Here is a 20419-nt window from a genome sequence, read left to right on the forward strand (position 1 = left end):
TCTTTTTTTTTGTTCATTTTCTTAGCAAATAACTGTTGAGAACTAGTTACCCTCCTTTCCCATAAACTTTTAAGTTTATTAGATTATTATTTTAATAATTTCCCATATGATATATCAATAAGAGGGTAGAGAAAAAAAAACCAGGTAGTTAGCCAGGCACTTATATTGGTAGATGGTAACTTTGATGATTAATTTTCATTCCTCTTCACTTTTTTAGGTAAATTTTTCTTGCATGCTATAGTAGAGTGGAGAAGTATATTTACTGCCATTTAAACAGTTGGGAAACCCAAATGAGGCCATTACAAAATGAATCATTGACAACAGTGTTCAGTAACTGGCTGGAGACAATAGAGGTTCTAGAAGAGTGGAGATGGAGACAATGTAGGCCCTCTTCACAAAAAGTAGGATCAGGAAGGATACTGCAAGCACAGCAAATGCACCTGCCCTCTACTAAACAAAAAGGTTGTGAAATATCTTGAATCCCACAAACTACAATATCTGAGAAAGCATAGATTCACTAAGGGAGGTAATTATTACTGGATGTGGTCTACTTACATTTCAGGAAGACTTTTTACCTTGCTCCGTATAGGTGACACATAATTGAGTCGGGCAGCCTAGTAGTAGATCTGAAAGTGTTTTCATGATAAGCAAGAGAAGGTAATTGTAAATGGAGTCCTCTCTGAGGAGAGAAGGGTGTTACCAACGGAGGCCCACACAAATCAGTCCTGAGAGGTTCTATGAGTAGAATCGGGGGAGGGGGGCCATAGAGAAAAGTCGTAACTTTTTAGAACATACATTAAGATCTTTCAAATGGTAAATCAGATGGAGTGGAAAATGAGAGAATGACTGAAGTGTGGTCAAAATTGTGATAGCTAAGTTTCATTTTTTTTTTTAAAGTACAGTCATGCAGATAGAGTGTAGAAACTCAGGGGAGTAGTCCATGATGGGAGATGATTTCAGCTCATGTGATTAGAGTCCGATGACTTCAGAATTGCCAAACAGTGTGACAAAGTTGTAAGGAGAAACAATGAAACAAAACTGCACCACTGCGATGTGGCCAGCTGCCCACTATAGCCCCTCCGCCCCTTTTTTTTCACACCTCATTTTGCTATAAATAAAGCAGAATGATGAATCTAGGGGTAAGTTTGTACCTGAGCCAATGTACGGTAAAGTGGTTCTGGAGACTAAATGTGTGCTTTTAGGTAGGAAATTAAATCCAGAATCTCCAGGGTTGCATTCTTAGAAACGCTCCCTGCTCCACGAGCAGGACTGAATATTACCACTGTGAATCAGGCTTACCCTGCAAAACACCGGAGCAGCATGAAGCAGCAGCAGCAACATCACGATTGCACGATGCTGGCTGACCCGCGCGGCACCATTGGATTTCTCTTGCCCGGATTGCCTGGGATTCCTCTTGCCTGCTGCCTGCCTTTGACCCAGACTGGACTTTGGATATCTCTTGCTTGCTGCCTACCTACAACCCGGGCTGGATTGGCATCCGATCTTAGCTTAGGCTTAGGTAAAGCTGTCGTTCTATCATTGGGTTCACATAAACATAACAGATTGAGGCCATGGACCCAGTAGATTTGAAAAACTTGCCGGCCATTTCAGGACTAGCTACACGGGTTCAACTGCAACAGGAAGTGCTGCTTAGTAGCTCAGATGGATGCATTGGTGATAGCTGCCCCTCTGGTACCTCCCACTCCCACACCCATCCATTTCTGTGCTGCAGTTACCTCCTCCTCCCCACTTCAATGGAGATCCAAAGCTCTGCATGGGATCATAAATCAATCCAAATGTGCTTCTCATTACAAGCCCCTCTTTTTCCCTCTGATAAAACCAAAGTTACCTTCATCCTCTCTCTCTTACAAGGGCCGGCATTGACATGGCTTCCCCGTTATGGGAGCAAGATAAATCACTACTGAATAATTTGGACCTCTTTCTCAAGGATTTTTGTTTGGTGTTCGACGAACCAGGACGGTCGACCTCTGACTTGCTGCAAATCTGCCAGGGACTCCACTCCGTGAGTGAATACACAGTGCAGCGCCGCATCCTGGCTGCTGAATTACATTGGGGAGAGGAGAGCCTTATTGCCATTTTCTGTCAAGGACTTTCAGACCCTATAAATGATGAATTGGCTACTAGAGATCCACCAGACTCCCTTGAGGATATTATCCGCCTAGCCATTCACCTAGACCTTCGATTTCAAGAACGTTCACGAGAAAGGATAGCTGCTTGCCATCCGCCCCTATTGGCACCATCATTTCAGCATCCCCTCATTCCTTCCAGAACACAAGAGTTATCTACCTCCGTACAAGAACCCATGCAGATCGATCAGTTCAGGATTTCTCCAGAGGTGTGACAAAGACGACAGCAAAATTTATGCCTCTACTGCACAGGCACCGGTCATTATGCTAAGTACTGTCCTCAAAAGCTGGAAAACTCTCGTACCTAGGATTGGTGGGAAAGGCCTCCCTAGGTCGTGCAATTTCCTCTTCACAGATACTGGTTCCCATGACTCTCTCCACCTGCAAAGTCCCCATTCACCTGCAGGTCGTTTTGGATACTGGGGCAGCCAGGAATTTCATCGAGGAACGATTAATCCATTATTACCAGATTCCTGCAGAACCACTCAAAATTCCCCTTACCATTTCCTCCGTTTCCAAGCAACCTCTTCTAGACAGGATCTCGAGTATCACTGGACCGATCACCATGACTATGGGAATCCTGTATCAAGAAGCTATCTGCTTTTATGTTTTTCTATCATCAGTAAACCAAATCATGTTAGGTTTACCATAGTTAAGGTTACATCAACCCCAAATAGACTGGGATACCCTGCAGCTGGCAAAGTGGAGTTCCAAGTGTCACTGCAGCTGTTTACTTTCCATAAAATCCCTTCTTCGTAAAATCCCTGTGACGGAACCCACTCTGACCAGACTGCCGATTCAATATACTGATTTTGCAGATGTATTCAGCAAGCAACAAGCAGAGACACTCCTACCACATCGCATCTATGATTGCAACATTGAATTGCTTCCGGGAAAAATTCCCCCTCGAGGCAGAATATATGCGCTGTCAGAGCCAGAAGCACCAGCCATGAACTAATATATTCAAGAGAACCTGGATCAGGGTTTTAGACCCTCTTCTTCTCCAGCAGGGGCTGGGTTCTTTTTTGTCAAAAAAAAGATGGCTCTCTATGCCCCTGCATTGATTATCATGGTCTGAATGCCATCACTCGGAAAAATCGTTATCCCATTCCACTCATTACCAAGTTGTTTGACAGACTCAAAGGAGCACAGATTTTTACAAAGTTAGACCTGTGAGGTGCCTATAACCTCGTGCGGATTCGAGAAGGAGACGAGTGGAAAACGGCCTTTAATGCTCGTGATGGATATTACGAATATCTAGTAATGCCTTTTGGCTTATGTAATGCGCCTGCAGTTTTTCAGGCAATGGTTAATGATATTTTTCGGGACCTTCTCTATTCATACGTTATCGTCTATTTAGATGACATTCTCCTCTTTTCTAAATCCATGGACCAAAAACTTCTACATGTACGACAAGTCCTTCAACGACTCCGAGAGAAAAAGTTATTTGCCAAGTTAGAAAAATGTATGTTTCATAAGCAAGAACTTCCCTTTCTGGGCTACATTATTTCTCAGACAGAATTACAAATGGATCCAGAGAAGATCAAAGCAATCCTGGACTAACCTCTACCAATAGGTCTCAAGGCCTTACAGCGATTCTTAGGATTTTCAAATTATTATCAACAATTTATTTCCGGCTATTCAACCTTAGTAGCACCCCTCACTGCCATGACCAAAAAAGGGGCCAATGTTCATAACTGGGGCCCAGAGGACGTCCAAGCCTTTCAACAGCTAAAAGAGGAAGATCCCTATCTATGATGGCCAGACTCAACAAGACCCTTTATTTTAGAGGTAGATGCATCCACCCTTGGGGTTGGCACTATTCTTCTACAGTGACTGGAGGAAAGGAACCTTGCTACTTGTGCACATTTCTCTAGAAAATTTTCTTCGACACAGAAGAATTATGCCATTGGTGAATGGGAGCTTTTGGCTATTAAATTAGCTCTCGAGAAGTGGAAACATTTATTAGAGGGGGCGAAATGTACTGTTACGGTTATGGACCCTTGAGCCGGAGCGAGCAGTGATGACCACCGAGGGACTGCCCCCAATGGAACTCATCTCCGGGAGGTGGCGCTGGTGAAGAGAAGAACTCACACAGAATGGTTCCAAGGGATCAGGCAGGACGGCCCTCCGAGAAGCAGATAGCCTATGAACTCAGGAGAGCCCCTGAGGAGCGGGTACTCAGAGCGTTTACCCAGCAAGACAGGAACTGAAACTCCACAACGAAGTGGAATAAAGTCCAGGCAGAAGATCCGGGGCAGGCAGCGAAGAAGTGGAATGAAGACACAGGCCAAAGGTCAGGATGGGCAGCAGACAAGCAGAGATGAGAAGACGAGCCGAGGTCAAACCTGGAGATCAAGCCGAGGTCTGGGTACTGGAACGAAGGCAGGAACATTGAGGCAAGGCAGGAACACCGAGGCAAGGCAGCAACAAAGAAGACCTGTTGCGAAGGCAAAGTAGGTGAGCAGCTATGGGGTTTAAATACCCCTCCTATGGGCGTCATCTTCCGGGGCCGGGCAGATTCTCCCTCCGCGGCCCCTTTAAGAGGTGGGGCCTCCCGCACACACGCGTCAGGGGAGGCCCCGATGCTGCTTGAGAGGATGCTGCTCTGGCCGCGTGGCTGAGCATTCTTAACCTCCCGCAGGGGGAGAGCCACCGTGCTGGGTGGACTGAAGAGGTGGGGGGCCTGGCCGGGGTCTGCTGCGGCCAGGTGTTGTAACATATACGATCACCATTTATACAGATCACAAGAACTTAGCTTATCTCTCGCCCGATTTAACTTTAAACTACACTTTTGACCAGCGGAAAAGAATCAACAAGCGGATGCCCTATCAAGAAGCTTTCTCTCCGATGACACCCCAGATCCACCTCATCATATTATCGATCCAACCCAGATTATGATCGCCACGACCTTTACGGTTCCCATTGGCAAGACTGTCATTCCCAAACACCTAAGGGGGAGAGTTCTATGTTGGGCTCATGATTCCTGTGTGGCAGGCCACCCAGGACTTCAACGTACCAGAGAACTCATCAGTCATCACTATTGGTACCTCAATGGAAAGAAGACTCCAAAAGATTTTCAGACTCTTGGCCCTATGTGTGCCACACACAAAAGTCTCCAAACTCGACCCTGGGGTTTGTTACAACCCTTGCCCATACCTGACAAGCCATGGACTCACATTGAAACTGATTTTATTACAGACCTACCCCTGGGTCGTGGTCGACCGATTTTATTACAGACCGATTATATTACAGACCTACACCGTCTGGGTCGTGGTCGACCGATTTTCTAAAATGGCCCATTTCATTCCGCTTCCTGACTTACCCTCAGCACCTGAATTAGCTCATCTATTTTTCCAACACATCTTTTGGATTCACGGACTTCCCCAGCATATTGTATGGATAGGGGAATCCAATTCAAGGAAGAAATCTTTTTAGCAAATTCGAAATACAACTTGACTTTTCTTCCGCTTGCCACCCTCAGACCAATGGACTGGCGGAACGCACTAACCAGTCATAAGACTTTCCTGCACTGTTACATCAACCAACAACAAGATAACTAGCCCTCGCTACTTCTTTGGGCAGAAATATCTCTCAACCACCACATCACTCAGACTATGGGCATGTCCCCCTTCTATCTGGTCTTTGGACGGCATCTGTGGATACCGTTGCCTTTTGCCACTTCATCATCTTGCCCTGCGATAGATCTTGCTATCCAAAGCTTAACAAAGCTATGGGAAGACACGAAAATCCTATTGCAACTGTTCAGTTCGGAGTTAACAGTCTGCTTGGGAGTTAGCAATCTGTAATATTTAGGAGAGTTGTGGGTGGATCCTTGGACCAGTGGCAGATGACCATGCCCCCGGGGAAGACCCCGAGAGGGACCACCGGTCAGGCTCAGAGTATGTAGACAGACACACACTAGTTCTTTTATTAGACAATATACTGAACCACCAGAGGTGGCAGTAGTGAGCTGGAATGCCCAGCTGGGCTGTAGTCCCTCAGAAGCTGGAACAGCGATCCCTGGAGGCTGAGCTGAAGAGAAACTGAAAATTAGTGAGTAGGCAGGGTAAGCAGTGTTCATGTACCAAACCTGATGGTAAGACTCACACAATGTCTCATAGAAGCCCAGGAGCTGGAATGTATAGGCTCTCAAGGAGTGAGTACCTGGTTCCAGGGAAAGCTCTGAGAGAGCGATGGTAACTCACAGATGTAGTAGGCAGTGTTTACTTCCTGGCAGAAGTGAATTCAAAGAAGTCTGGGAACAAGGGCCCTTGAGGAGCGAGCACCGGTTCCAGACTGCAATCTACAAAGTAAGAGAGAGAGAGGGTGAGGCCACCGAGGAGCGGGTACCCCTGGTTAATCCGAGGAGGCAGAGTAGCTTGGAAAGTCGAAGTGAGTCCATAGTCATTCCTTGCTAACTCGATGTGTTAGCAAATTCTAAGACCTTAAATATCCATCGCGGGTGACGTCATCTTTGGGGGACGCCCCCGAGGTTCGCGCCATCACCGGTACTACAGTCAGGGCTGTGCCGCATGCGCGCCCCTAGGCATCCAGGAAACATGGCTGTTAGCAGCATGGAGCTGGTCCAGGGACGCCGGAGGACCTCAGTAGGAAGATGCCGCAGCAGCCATTCTTCCCGCGGCGAAGAGGGAGGTGCCAAAGAGGTGAGGAGGGTGGAGAGAGGGCATCGGGAACCGACGGACACAACAGCAACAAACAGCAGTCAAAGCCAAAAGGCAAGCTGATAAAAAATGAAGACCGGCCCCTCTATTGTACCCAGGAGAATTGGTCTGGTTGAGCACTTGTAATTTCAGAATACGCTTGCCTTCCCTTAAATTCGCCCCTCGTTTCGTGGGACCATTCCCAGTGGAAAGACAGATTGGGGAGGTCACCTATAAGTTGCAATTACCTCTGACCCTGATAATTCATGATGTGTTCCACATATCTCTCCTCAAACCAGCAGTCTTGTTTTAGTCGTCTAGGAAATCTAAGCAGCTGTCACCCATGATAGTGGAGGAGGACACACAATATGAGGTTCAGGAGATTCTGGATGCTAGACACAAGGGACGGACACTTCAATATTTAATTGCATGGAAAAACTATGGGCCAGAAGAGAACTCCTGGGAACCAGCCAGCAATATTCAGCCCCCTCAGCTAATCCATGACTTTCATTTAAGACGGGGGAGAGGACCTTGCGAGGGAGGTACTGTTACCATCGCGAATCGGACCTACCCTACAAAACACCGGAGCAGCACAAAGCAGCAGCGACATCACGGTCATGCTCACTGGCTGACCCACGCGGCACCTTGGCTCCGCCCCCCTCAGCACGTTAGCACGCCTCCCGACGACCCCGTGCTAGCGCGGGAAATGGGCTATTTAAATCTGACCTCCAAACACAAACTTTGCCTTGGTTACAGGCTTGCTTGTGCTGGTGCTGTCTCTCTGCTGGATTTGCCTTTGCTTACGACCCGGATTGCCTTGGATTCCTCTTGCCTGCTGCCTGCCTTCGACCCAGACTGGACTTTGGATTTCTCTTGCTTGCTGCCTGCCTACTACCCAGGCTGGATTGGCATCCTTACCCTCCTCGCCGGCTTCCGACCTTGGCCTGGACTCAGGTAAGGCTATCATTCTATCATTGGGTTCACATAAACATAATACTGAACTCCAGTATCTCAATGTGTTGATGACACAATGGTGCAGAGAAGAGGGTTTTAGATTTATTAGGAACCGGGGAACCTTCTGGGAAAGGGAGAGAGCCTACTTTGATGAAATAGGCTTCACTTACCCTGAGTGGATCAAGACTGCTGATGCTAACATTTAAGAAGGAAATAGGGCAGATTTTGTATTAGACCACTGGGGGAAAGCTGACAGTTGCTCATAAGCGCACAGTTTGGAGGGATGTATCTTCCAAAGATAGTTGACAAACAGGGAAGTTAGAATACCCCAGTAGAGTGGTTGTATTTAAAGCTGAAATAGACCAAATGGGTGTAGATAAAGAGTACCTGTATCAATTGCTAACAAGCTTGGTGTGAATATAAAAAGAAATGAAAGTACAACTAAAAAACAAATTTTTAAAATGTCTGTATGTGAATTCCAGAAGTCTGATCAGTAAGATTGATGAGTTAGAATATATGGCACTATACAAAGGTATAGACATTATAGGCATTTCAGAGATGCGAATGAAGGAGGATAACTAATGGAACATTGTGATACCAGGATCTAAATTAAATTGACGTGATAGAGCAGTGTGGAATCCTTTGGACTAGAAATTCCGTGTGTGATGGGTAAGAGTTTAGCAGTGGATGTATCCTACCAGCCACCTAGCCAAAGTGAAGAAACAGACTGAGAAATGCTAGTTGAAATTTAAAAAGCAGCACAATAATGGGAGAGTTCAATTCACCCCGAATTGGTTGGGTCAGTGTCTCATCGGAACATGCTAGAGAGGTTAAGTTTCTAGATGCCATAAGTGCGACATGGAGCAGCTGGTCCTAGATCCTATGAGAGGGGCAACTACTTTAGAACTCGTCCTCAGTGGAACTCATGACCTGGTACAAGGGGTTCCTGTGGTGGGCACCTAAGCAAAAGCGATCATAATGCAATCAAATTTGACATAATCACTGGAGGGAGGACATTAAGTAAAACTACTACAATGGCAAATAATTTTGAAGAGAGAGAAAAAAAGCTAAAAGCAGTGGTTGCAAGGATTAAAAGAGTCCATGAGGTAGGGGCATTGTTTACAAATACCATTTTGGAAGCCTAGATAAAAGATATTCATTGTATTAAAAAGGTCAAAGGAAGATCATACGGCTGCCAGGGTAGTTTAATGGGGAGGTAATGAGGCAGTTAAAGCTAAAAAGGACATCATTTAAAAAACAGAAAGCATACCCAATTGAAGAAAATAGCCAAAAACGTAAGCACTGGCAAGTTAGATATAATTGAGGAGTTAGACAGGCCAAGAGAGACTTTGAGAAAAAGCTGGCCAGTGAGGCACAAACGAATAATAAAAACTTATTCAAGTCATTTGAAGCAAAAAGCATGTGAGGGAGTCGGTTGGGCCACTAGATGACTGAGTGGCAAAAGGGGTGCCTTGTTTTTTGTGGTGGATATTGGGAACACTACCTATACCTGAAGCATTCTTTAAAAAATGTTAGGGATTCTGAGCAACTAAAGCAAAGATCTGTGATAATGGAGAATGTAATACTTCAGATTGACAAACTAACGAGTAACTGGATGGCATCCATCCCTTAGTTTTAAAAGAACTACAACATGAAATCGCTAACCTGTTACTAGTAATCCGTAAGCTATCATTTAAAATGGCCATGATTCCTGAATATTGGAAGGTGACCAATGTGATGCCGATTTTTTAAAAGGACTCCAGGGATGATCCAGGAAACTACAGACTGGTAAACCTGGTGTCGGTGCCGGGCAGAATGGTAGAAGTCATTCTTGAAAACCAAATCACTGGCTAGACATAGCTTAATAGTGAAGAGTCAATATGGTGTTAGCAAGGGGAAATCTTGTCTTACAAATCTTTAAGAATTTTTTGAAAGTGTAAATAAATATGTAGATAAAGGTGAACCGGTGGATATAGTGTAGTTGGATTTTCAGAAGGTATTTGACAAAGCCCCCCCCCACCCCATGAAAGACTTCTCAGCAAATTACAAAATCATGGGGGTAGGAGGCAGTGTCCTATTGTGGATTGGTAACTGGTTAACAGGCAGAAACAAAGAGTAGGACTAAATGGACAGTTTTCTAAATGGAGAAAGGTCATTAGTGGAGTGCCACAGGGATTAGTACCAGGATCTGTGCTGTTTAAAATATTCATAAATGATCTGGAAAAGGGAACGAGTGAGGTGATACATTAGAACATAAGAACATAAGAAATTGCCATGCTGGGTCAGACCAAGGGTCCATCAAGCCCAGCATCCTGTTTCCAACAGAGGCCAAAACCAGGCCACAAGAACCTGGCAATTACCCAAACACTAAGTAGATCCCATGCTACTGATGCAATTAATAGCAGTGGCTATTCCCTAAGTAAACTTGATTAATAGCCATTAATGGACTTCTCCTCCAAGAACTTATCCAAACCTTTTTTGAACCCAGCTACACTAACTGCACTAACCACATCCTCTGGCAACAAATTCCAGAGCTTTATTGTGCGTTGAGTGAAAAAGAATTTTCTCCGATTAGTCTTAAATGTGTTACTTGCTAACTTCATGGAATGCCCCCTAGACCTTCTATTATTCAAAAGTGTAAATAACCGAGTCACATCTACTCATTCAAGACCTCTCATGATCTTAAAGACCTCTATCATATCCCCCCTCAGCCGTCTCTTCTCCAAGCTGAACAGCCCTAACCTCTTCAGCCTTTCCTCATAGGGGAGCTGTTCCATCCCCTTTATCATTTTGGTTGCCCTTCTCTGTACCTTCTCCATCGCAACTATATCTTTTTTGAGATGTGGCGACCAGAATTGTACACAGTATTCAAGGTGCGGTCTCACCATGGAGCGATACAGAGGCATTATGACATTTTCCGTTCTATTAACCATTCCCTTCCTAATAATTCCTAACATTCTATTTGCTTTTTTGACTGCTGCAGCACACTGAGCCGACGATTTTAAAGTATTATCCACTATGATGCCTAGATCTTTTTCCTGGGTGGTAGTTCCTAATATGGAACCTAACATCGTGTAACTTATATAGAAACATAGAAACATAGAAACATAGAAATGACGGCAGAAGAAGACCAAACGGCCCATCCAGTCTGCCCAGCAAGCTTCACATTTTTTTCTCATACTTATCTGTTTCTCTTAGCTCTTTGGTTCTATTTCCCTTCCACCCCCACCATTAATGTAGAGAGCAGTGATGGAGCTGCAACCAAGTGAAATATCAAGCTTGATTAGTTATGGGTAGTAGGGGAAGTAGGGGAAGTAACCGCCGCAATAAGCAAGCTACACCCATGCCCATCTGCTTTACCCAGACCGTGCCATTCAGCCCTTATTGGTTGTTTTTCTTCTCCCCTGCCGTTGAAGCAGGGAGCTATGCTGGATATGCTTGTAGTATCAGTTTTTCATCTCCCCTGCCGTTGAAGCAGAGAGCCATGCTGGATATGCATGAAGTATCAGTTTTTCTTCTCCCCTGCCGTTGAAGCAGGATATGCATTGAAAGTGAAGTATCAGGCTTATTTGGTTTGGGGTAGTAACCGCCGTAACAAGCCAGCTACTCCCCGCTTTGTGAGTGCGAATCCTTTTTTCTTCTCCCCTGCTGTTGAAGCACAGAGCTATGCTGGATATGCGTGAAGTATCAGTTTTTCTTCTCCCCTGCCGTTGAAGTAGAGAGCCATGCTGGATATGCGTGAAGTATCAGTTTTTCTTCTCCCCTGCTGTTGAAGCAGGGAGCTATGCTGGATATGCGTGAAGTATCAGTTTTTCTTCTCCCCTGCCGTTGAAGCAGAGAGCTATGCTGGATATGCATTGAAAGTGAAGTATCAGGCTTATTTGGTTTGGGGTAGTAACCGCCGTAACAAGCCAGCTACTCCCCGCTTTGTGAGTGCGAATCCTTTTTTCCACATTTCCTCTTGCTGTTGTAGCTTAGAGTGATGTTGGAGTCACAGTAACCATGTGTATGTTTATTGAATAAGGGTATTGTCTCCAGGCAGTAGCCGTCATTCTGGCTAGCCACCCACTCTTTATTGACGGCCTCTTGATTTTATGGATCCACAGTGTTTATCCCACGCCCCTTTGAAGTCCTTCACAGTTCTGGTCTTCACCACTTCCTTCGGAAGGGCATTCCAGGCATCCACCACCCTCTCCGTGAAGAAATACTTCCTGACATTGGTTCTGAATCTTCCTCCCTGGAGCTTCAAATCGTGACCCCTGGTTCTGCTGATTGTTTTCCTATGGAAAAGGTTTGTCGTTGTCTTTGGATCATTAAAACCTTTCAAGTATCTGAAAGTCTGTATCATATCACCTCTGCTCCTCCTTTCCTCCAGGGTGTACATATTTAGATTCTTCAATCTCTCCTCATAAGTCATTTGATGAAGACCTTCCACCTTTTTGGTCACCCTTCTCTGGACCGCCTCCATCTTGTCTCTGTCTCTTCGGAGATACGGTCTCCAGAACTGAACACAATACTCCAGGTGAAGTCTCACCAAGGACCTGTACAAGGTGATAATCACTTCCCTTTTCTTACTCGATATTCCTCTCTCTATGCAGCCCAGCATTCTTCTGGCTTTAGCTATCGCCTTGTCACATTGTTTCGCCGACTTCAGATCATTAGACACCATCATCCCAAGGTCTCTCTCCTGCTCCGTGCACATCAGCCTTTCTCCCCCCATCGAATACAGTTCATTCGGATTTCCACTCCCCATATGCATGACTTTGCACTTCTTGGCATTGAATGTCAGCTGCCATGTCTTCGACCACTCTTCCATCTTCCTTAAATCCAGTCTCATTCTCTCCACTCCTTCCGGCGTGTCCACTCTGTTGCAGATCTTAGTGTCATCCGCAAAAAGACATACCTTACCTTCTATCCCTTCCGCAATGTCGCTCACAAAGATATTGAAAAGGACCGGTCCCAACACTGATCCCTGCGGTACACCGCTTAAAACCGCTCTCTCTTCAGAGAGAGTTCCATTTACCAACACACATTGTCTTCTGTCCGTCAACCAGTTTGCAATCCAGGCCACCACCTCGGCACTCACTCCTAAGCTTCTCATTTTATTCACCAGTCTCCTGTGCGGGACAGTGTCAAAAGCTTTGCTGAAATCCAAGTAGATGACATCGAGTGCTCTTCCTCGATCCAATTCCTTGGTTACCCAGTCAAAAAAGTCAATCAGATTTGTCTGACAGGATCTTCCAATGGTGAATCCATGCTGCCTCTGGTCCAGCAATTCTCCCGACTATAGATAGTTCACTATTCTCTCTTTCAACAGTGACTCCATTACTTTTCCCACCACCGAAGTGAGACTAACCGGTCTGTAGTTACCAGCCTCTTCTCTGTTCCCACTCTTGTGAAGCGGGACCACCACCGCTCTCCTCCAATCATTCGGCACCACTCCCGTTTCTAGGGATCTATTGAATAAGTCACACAGCGGACCCGCCAGCACATCTCTGAGCTCCCTCAGTATTCTGGGATGAACTTCATCAGGCCCCATGGCTTTGTCCACTTTCAGTTTCACCAGCTCTTCTCATACATTTTCTACTGTAAATGGAGTTACATCTACTCCATTCCCCTCCAGTTTCTTGTTAACTAGTGTCGGTCCTTCTCCAGGGTCCTCTTTAGTGAACACAGAACTGAAGTATTCATTTAACATTTCTGCCATTTCTTCGTCTCTCTCCACACATTGATCCTTTCCACCTTTCAATTTCACTATACCACTTTGAACTTTTCTCTTTTCACTGATGTATCTGAAAAATGTTTTGTTACCACTCTTTACCTCTTTGGCAATCCTCTCTTCCGCTTGACTTTTTGCCATCTTGATTAATTTCTTCGTCTCCCTCAGTTCTACCAGATATTCTTCTTTGTGTTCCTGCTTTTGGGATCTTTTATATTTCTTGAACGCTGTTCTTTTAGCCTTTATTTTGTCAGCCACCTCCTTTGAGAACCAGATAGGTTTCATTTTTCTTTTGCTTTTCTTTACTTTTCTAACATATAGATTAGTTGCCTTGGTGATTGCTCCTTTTAGATTGGTCCACTGTTGATCCACGTCTCTCTCGTTTTCCCAGCCTTTTATTTCTTCCTCCAGGTACTTCCCCATTTCATCAAAGTCTGTGTTTTTGAACATCAAAACTTGGGTTTTTGTGCTTCTTTTCCGTGTCCTTTTTGTGATATTAAACCATACCGTTTGATGGTCACTGGTGCTGAGGTGGGCACCCACCTGGACGTCTGAGACATTATCTCCATTAGTGAGCACTAATGGAGATACACTAATGGAGATACACTAATGGAGATAACTACAGCAAGGGTTATTTTTCCCTATATACAACACCTTGCACTTGTCCACATTAAATTTCATCTGCCATTTGGATGCCCAATCTTTCAGTCTTGCAAGGTCCTCCTGTAATGTATCACAGTCTGCTTGTGATTTAACTACTCTGAATAATTTTGTATCATCCGCAAATTTGATAACCTCACTCGTCGTATTCCTTTCCAGATCATTTATATATATATATTGAAAAGTACCGGTCCAAGTACAGATCCCTGAGGCACTCCACTGTTTACCCTTTTCCACTGAGAAAATTGACCATTTAATCCTACTCTCTGTTCCTGTCTTTTAACCAGTTTGTAATCCACGAAAGGACATTGCCTCCTATCCCATGACTTTTTAGTTTTTGTAGAAGCCTCTCATGAGGGACTTTGTCAAGCACCTTCTGAAAATCCAAATACACTACATCTACATTTGCAGATGACACAAATTATTCAAATCCATTAAAACAGTAGCAGATTGGGAGGAACTGCAGAAGAACCTTGTGAGATTAGAGGACTAGGCAACTGAATGGAAGATGAAATTCAATGCGGAAAAGTACAAAGTGATGCACATAGGGAAAACTAATCACAATTATATGTACACAGTGTTGGGTTATGCATTGGGAGTCTTTATTCAGGAAAAGGACCTTAGAGTTCTTGTGGACAATAAATTGAAATCCTCAGCTCAGTGTGCAGTGAGAGTTAAAAAAAAGCAAACAGAATGTTAGAAATGATCCAAAAAATGAATGGAGAATAAAATTTAAAATATATTACCTCTGTATTGTGCCATAGTGTGACTGCACCTTGAGTATTGTGTGCTGTTCTGGTCATCTCGTCTCAAGAAAGAATTAGTGAAACTAGAAAAGGTGCAGAGGAGGGTGACAGAAAATATAAAGGAGGTGGAACATCTCTCCTATGATGAGGCTTGGCAGTCTAGGGATCTTCAGCTTGGAAAAGAGATGGTTATGATAGAAGTTTATAAAATGTGAGTGGGGTGGAATGGGTAAATAAAGAATGATTATTTACCCTTTCAAATAATACTAAAACAAGGAGGCACTCCAGGAAACTAACAACCAGCAGATTCAAAACGGATCATAGAAAGCACTATTCAGCTCTGGAATTCATTGCCAGAGGATGTGGTTAAGGAATTTAGCATAGCAGGGTTTAAAAGAGGTTTAGATAAGTTTCTAGAGGAAAAGTCCATAACACATTATTAGCCAGGTAGACTAAAGAAAGCTATTGCTATGCCTGGGAGTGAGTAACAGGAATTAGATCTGATTTATGGAATCTGCCAGAGACTTGCGACCTGGACTGGCTGCAGTTGGAGACAGGACGCTGGGCTTGATGGTCCTTGGTCTGACCCAGCATGGCAATTCTTATGTTCTCATGTTCATGGGATTGTGGTAGGTATGTGTACAATTTTTCTCCCCCTCCACTTCCCGCACAGTTAGCAGGTGCAAGGTACGTGTGCACTTTTAACATGCGTATTTTATGCTAGACAGTTTTCAAAGAGAAACTACCTAAGTAGTTTCTTTTTGATAATTAATGACAATATACAAAAGATAAAAGTACCTGTGTCTTTTTCAACTATGCAGACTACTCAAAATTGTCCCCGAAGTAGACATCAGGATTCAAACAGCGTCACAGTGTTTGTATGTAATTCCACAAGAGGGCACTGTAAGCTCAACTATTAGGATGCTCCTTTTACTTCATCCTTTCTCTACTGCGTTTTGGTGTTTTATTCCAAGCAAGCAGTCAACTTGCCTGTTATAGCCTGTGTTCCTTCCTCTGTTGGTTAATCATCACCTCCAAGATCAAATTGCATTTTTTTTTTGTTCTCTAAAGCTGCTTAAGTTATTTTATTTCTTAAATGTTTACAGTTTGTGCACCCTGTGTATTCTGACCACTGTCCCTGTTTTAAACATGTTCTGCTCATAGGTCAGGCTCTTCTTGAATCATTCTTCAGCAGTGCATCATCAGGAGGAGGCGTAGATTATAGCCATGAGAGACCAGCATTAAGGGCTGAGTTCATGCGTGATTAATCCCTCAGGGCTGACTACTTGCTGGAGCTATGGTGGAGAATTGTACACTTGCAGTCACATCAGAGAATCTCAGGACTCTGCCAGCACTGTAGACAGTTTTGAAGACCCAGATGCTTAACTTAGCTGCTGGTTGTGGCATGTCAGTACTAATAATTAGACTGGACTCAAAAGTCTGAAACGCTTCAATAATTATGGGCTCTGTGGGTAGATTTTTTTTTTTTTACAAGATCATCAGCCCTTCCACTTGATATACATTTGGTTTTCCAAATCTGATGATTTTGGGAACCATCAAAGCACCCTTCGCATTTCCGTGGCTGCCAGCTGAGAGAGTCTGGATCACATTGCAGCTTTTAGGGGACTCACTAGGCACAGGCCTACAAGATCTGTGCCAAGATTCAATTTGAGTGTGCCCCAAACACAGAGAGAGTCTCACAAAAAAAAAAAAAAAGAGGAGCTGCAGTTCAAGCTCTCCTTGCTCCAGGCTGCGAGCTCCCGCACCTTTAAGGGGGCGGGCCCAGCGCATCATATTACAGGCCGGGGCTTTCTCGGCCTGCACAGTTGCTACTGCTTTGTCCGCAGGCTGCATTATTTGGACGAGTCCCCCTGCATCTTCAGATGGGATCCCCCCCATGCCCACTCCCATCAGCTTTAGATCTTTGAGACACCTCTGCCAGTGTTCATCATCAAATGTTATACAACCAAAAGGCCTATATAGACAGCATAGGTAAGAGAATCCGGAAGCTTTTGGGTGAAATGTTTAAACGTCTTATTTAACTGTACTCCTGAGTACTTGTCATCACTTGCTTATTTGAATATTTACAAACTTTGATTTAGCCAGCGCTCTCATTCTGTTTGTTAACCCGGCCTGTTCTAAGAATTTGTAATTGTGAAAAGAAGGACGTGCAAATCTCTGCATTTCATGTGGCATCTCAGGCGTAAAAGTTAGAAAATTCTGTTGCAAGGGTTTTGGAATTATGGGGCAATTCTGTGGCATAATTAGTTACATTTGCACAATTTTGCATATTAAATTATTCATTTTTCTTTTTACATTGTAAACATAAAATGATCCATCTAGCCCAGCATCCTGTCTTTGTCAGTGGCCAGTCCAGGTCACAAGTATTCGGTGGATCTGAAAGAGCAGATCCATTCCTTCTTGCTCACACCCAGGGATTGCAATGACTTTCCCAAGTCTACCTGGCTAATAATAGTTTATAGACTTTTCCTCTAGGAACCTATACAAATCCCTTGCAAACCCTACCTGCTAGATGCATTGATCACATCCTCCAGCAACAAATTCCACAGCTTGACTGTGCATTGAGTGAAAAAATACTTTCTCTGATTTTGTTATAAATCTGCTACCTCTAGGTTTTATGGATTGTCACCTTGTCTTGGTACTGTTTGACGAGGTAAATAACTGTCCCCTATTTATCTGTTCCACGACACTCATGATTTTATAAGCCTCTCTCATATCCCCACTCAGTCGCCACTTCTTCAAGCTGAAGATCCCTAACCTGTTTAGTATTTCTTCCTAGGGGAGCCATTCCAGTTCATTTGAGATATATTAATTTCTGCTTATGAATACAACTATGATACATCAAGATTTGTTGATTAATAGTTATGAATGTTACTTATGTAAACCGTTGTGATCATTACAAGGAATGATGGTATATAAAATATCTAAATAAATAAATAAATAAATAAATTCCATCCTTTTTATCATTTTTGTTGCCCTTTGTGCTTTTCAAGGTTCTACTTTATCTTTTTGGAAATGGGTCAACCAGAACTGCACACAATACTCAAGGTGCAGGCTCACCATGGATAAATAAAGGTTATGAGATTCTCTATTCTTTTCTGAATCATTCCTAACATTCAGGCCGATACAGTAAAAGTCACGGGAGAGTGGGCGAGCGCCCACTCTCCTGTGCGCGAGATTCAGTAAAAAAAAATATTCAAATTAGGGCCTCGGTAAAAAGAGGCGCTAGGGACACTAGCGTGTCCCTAGCGCCTCTTTTTTGACAGGAGTGGCGGCTGTCAGCGAGTTTGACAGCCGACGCTTAATTTTTCCGGCGTCGATTCTCAAACCTGGTGACAGCCACGGGTTTGGAAACCGGATGCCAGCAAAATAGAGCATCCGGTTTTCAACCTGCGAACCACGGGCCAATTTTAAATTTTTTTTTTTAAATTTTTAATTATTTTTAACTTTTGGGACCTCTGACTTAATATCGGTGCCTACCTTTGGGTAGGCGCTAATTTCTTAAAGTAAAATGTGTGGCTTGGCTGCACATTTTACTTACTGAATCGCACGGGAATAACTAATAGGGCCATCAACCATGCATTTGCATGTTGCGGGCACTATTAGTTTCAGGGGGGGGGGGTTTGGACGCGCCTTTTCGACGCGCTATTACCCCTTACTGAATAAGGGGTAAAGCTAGCGCATCAAAAACGCGCGTCCAAACGCGGGTTAACAGTGCGCACTGTACTGTATTGGCCTGATTCTGTAGCTGTGCTGAAGATTTCAACATATTGTTTACAATGACCACCTTTTCCTGGGTGGTGACACTTAATTTGGAAGCCAGCACTGTGTACCTATAGTTAAGGTTTTTTTCCCTATGTGCATCACTTTGCACTTGTCAACGTTAAATTTAATCTGCCATTTAGATGCCCAGTCCTTCAGTCTTGCAAGGTCCTTCTGCAGTTCCTTGCAACTCACTGCTGTTTTAACAGCTTTGAATAATTTGCTGTCATCTGCAAATTTGATTACCTCATTTGCTGTTCCCTTTTCCAGATCATTGATGAATATATTAAACGGCACAGGTGCCAATACAGATCCCTGTGGTACTCCACTAATGACCTTTCTCCATTTGGAAAACTGATCATATGGTCCCAGCCTCTATTTCCTGTCTTTTAGCCAGTTATCAATCCACAACAGGACATTGCTTCTTATCTCACAACTTTTAAGTTTCCTGAGGAATCTATCATAAAAGACTTTGTCAAATGTCTTCTGAAAATCCAGATACATCCTAGTATCTGGCTCCTCCTAGCCACATGTTTAACAGCTTCACAAAAAATATCCCTGTTCTTCAGAGAATTGAATACAAGATTATAGTGACTGTGCACAAATTGTTATCTGTGGATTCTTGTCCTTGGATTAACGCACTTCTGAAGGTTTATAAACCAACTAGGCTTTTACAATCTATGGATTGCAACGTTCTGGAAGTTCCATCTATTAGATATGCTCATTTGTGCATCACAAAAGAGCAAGCAATTTCTAGCTGCACCTCAACTTTGGAATGCATTGACTCAAGATATGTGATTAGAAAGTTGTCCTAAGACATTTAAGAGTCTTTTAAAGACTGTTTTATTTAGACAAGCTTTTTATTGAATTTTAAGCCCATCATGCATGTCTTTCAGCTAGGCAGTTATTTTGAATTAACTTGTTACTTTTATAGTTCTCCATGAAGTTAGCAAGTAGCTCATTTAAAACAAATCAAAGAAAATTCTTTTTCACTCAGTGCATAGTTAAGCTCTGGAATTCATTGCCAGAGGACGTGGATGTGACAATTAGTGTAACTGGGTTTAAAAAAGGTTTGGATAATTTCTTAGAAGAAAAATCCATAAACTTCTATTAATCAGTAAGGAATAGTAGCTTGAGCTCTGTTTAATGTTTGGGTACTTGCCAGGTACTTGTGACTTGGACTGACCATTGTTGGAAACAGGATGCTGGGCTTAATGGACCCTTGGTCTGACCCAGTATGGCAATTCTTCTGTTCTTCTGAATTTTATTTACTGTTTTTATATTTACCTATAACAGTTTTAAGCTATGGTTTAGATTCTTATTGATTGTATTATCTTAAACATAGTAGAATTATGTTTTATTGTTCATTTTAATGATTTTGTGTGTTTGCTTTTCTTCACTTAGATCTATATGCGTAAGCAGGTTATAAATGAATACATTTAATGAAATGAAAGGAACTCTAACAGATTAGTAAGGCATCCCTTTGTTAAATCCATTTTGGCTCTTCCCCATTAAGCCATGTCTATCCATTTGGCCAGTCATTTTCAAGAATAGCGTCTACCATTTTGCCCGGCACTGACAGGCAGAGGACAGGGAAGGTGGGTCAGAAATTTGGGTACAACAGAGAGGGTTGGGAAGTGAGGAGGGCATAAGTACTCAGGATTGGGAGAGGACAAAGATGAGAGAAGGGAAATCAGGATCAAGGTAGGAGAGGAGGAAGAGGAAGGACCCATCATCTATGATGTC

At 43.6% G+C, this 20419-nt stretch overlaps 1 protein-coding gene across 1 annotated transcript in view; it reads left to right on the forward strand.

The window, feature by feature from the left end:
- Window positions 1-20419, forward strand: part of PRKCE (protein kinase C epsilon) — a 1012677-nt gene that overhangs the window by 595849 nt on the left and 396409 nt on the right.

The sequence above is a fragment of the Rhinatrema bivittatum genome, chromosome 3 (assembly GCF_901001135.1).
Source record: "Rhinatrema bivittatum chromosome 3, aRhiBiv1.1, whole genome shotgun sequence".
NCBI classification, from domain to species: Eukaryota; Metazoa; Chordata; class Amphibia; order Gymnophiona; family Rhinatrematidae; genus Rhinatrema; species Rhinatrema bivittatum.